Below are 1,707 nucleotides of genomic sequence, written 5' to 3' on the forward strand. Positions count from 1 at the left end.
ATATTTCTATCCTTCAGAGACTTCTTATGGAATCCAACATGAAGATAGAAGCACTAAAGCGAGAGAACAGAGATTTAAAATCTTTACTTAACTCTTCTTTTCGAGTGGCTACTCCTTTAGATAGGAAATACATGCAGATTTTCGAAGAACAATTGAAGAGCAAGAGCGTTTAAAGATTGAGGTAAAGAGCCTCAAATTTCTGTAATTTTGCCTTGTGATAATAAAATAATACTTCACAAATATTTCATATTTGTGTTTCTATCTTCTGGTAGATATTTTATGTGCTTCATTTTATTTCTTTCAGGGATCTTCATATATATGACATGATCCAATGACTCATATAAATATGCATTTAATCATGCATATCCAAACTCTCGTTAATCTTCAAATTAATAAAAACCTCAAGGAGTTCTACTGGTCTAGGACTAACTTACTCCTTTATAATCGTAACAATGAGTTCTCTTCCTAGGTGGTACTTCGAAAACTGACCAGTTAATAACTTAAACTTGAGACTTTCTCTCTTATGATTGTCATAACTCTTCTATCCATCATGAGTTATCAATTATTCTAACTCTAAATGATTTGTTCCTAATGTTCATATAAATCCTCAAGACCAAGATTTTACTCCCCATATAATAGTTTTCAAAAGAAGATCGATCTATGTATCCATAAAGATAGTGCTTTGCCAGAAATCATTTGCTGGCGGCGTGGTAATATTATTATCATAAATGAATCCTATTAAGGCTAAAGCTTCTCCTAATCAAATTATTCTTCCAAACACAATTTCTATCGTATTCTCAGAATCAAAACAATTCTCCAAATATGTGGAATACCATTCATCAATTCTAAATATCCTTTCTCATATTACTAAAAGGTATTCTATATCTACATTAGTATGAACAATAATATTTCTAATGAAAATTGTTACTCTTACCACTAGGGTAACAATTTAGTTTCCAAACTGAATTCTCAAGCACTACCACAATTAATAGAAACAATGACTCGTTTGAATCAAACAATGTACAATTTACCAACCCTAATGACTTGATCTACTCTAAAATAACAATAATGCAATACTACCATCAATTGCAATCAGATCAACCTTAACTATGTTTAACCACATATATGTCCTAGTAAAATACCAGTGACGATACCAGCTCCTGCAGTTCCTGGGGCGCCAGCATCTACGTCTCTCTGAGTGACAGCATATACTCTAATGAGTATGTGCACTTGCCGTAGTTGTGGATGTCTAAACACGTTGGTCAGCAAACTTACCACCTCAACTAATCCTTCATTCATCGGGAAATTCTGATCATCTTGATTGTTATCTCCCTTAGGATTCTGAGGTATTCTACCACGAGTTATGTGTCCCTTCTTGAAACACACGAGTATATGTATTAAAATCACATACTACCTTTCATACCTTAAGAAATTCAAGCCTACTGACGACTAAAATTTCAAGCCTAATGTTTGGTGTATTTCCTAAGGACATGTGGATTTACTATCCAGAGACGTATTGCTCTGATACCACCCTGTGAAGCCCCCAAATTTCCATTTGTGATTGAATGGATATTTGAAGTGTCGAGACATGCAACACAAGGTTACCTGCCCCCGTTTATGACATATAAGATGCAATGTTCTTAACATGCATCTAACATTATGCAATATTCGCAGCGGATAAATTTTTCTTTAGCAATACTATGCACC

This window comes from Carya illinoinensis, chromosome 1 (genome assembly GCF_018687715.1).
Source record: "Carya illinoinensis cultivar Pawnee chromosome 1, C.illinoinensisPawnee_v1, whole genome shotgun sequence".
Lineage (NCBI taxonomy): Eukaryota > Viridiplantae > Streptophyta > Magnoliopsida > Fagales > Juglandaceae > Carya > Carya illinoinensis.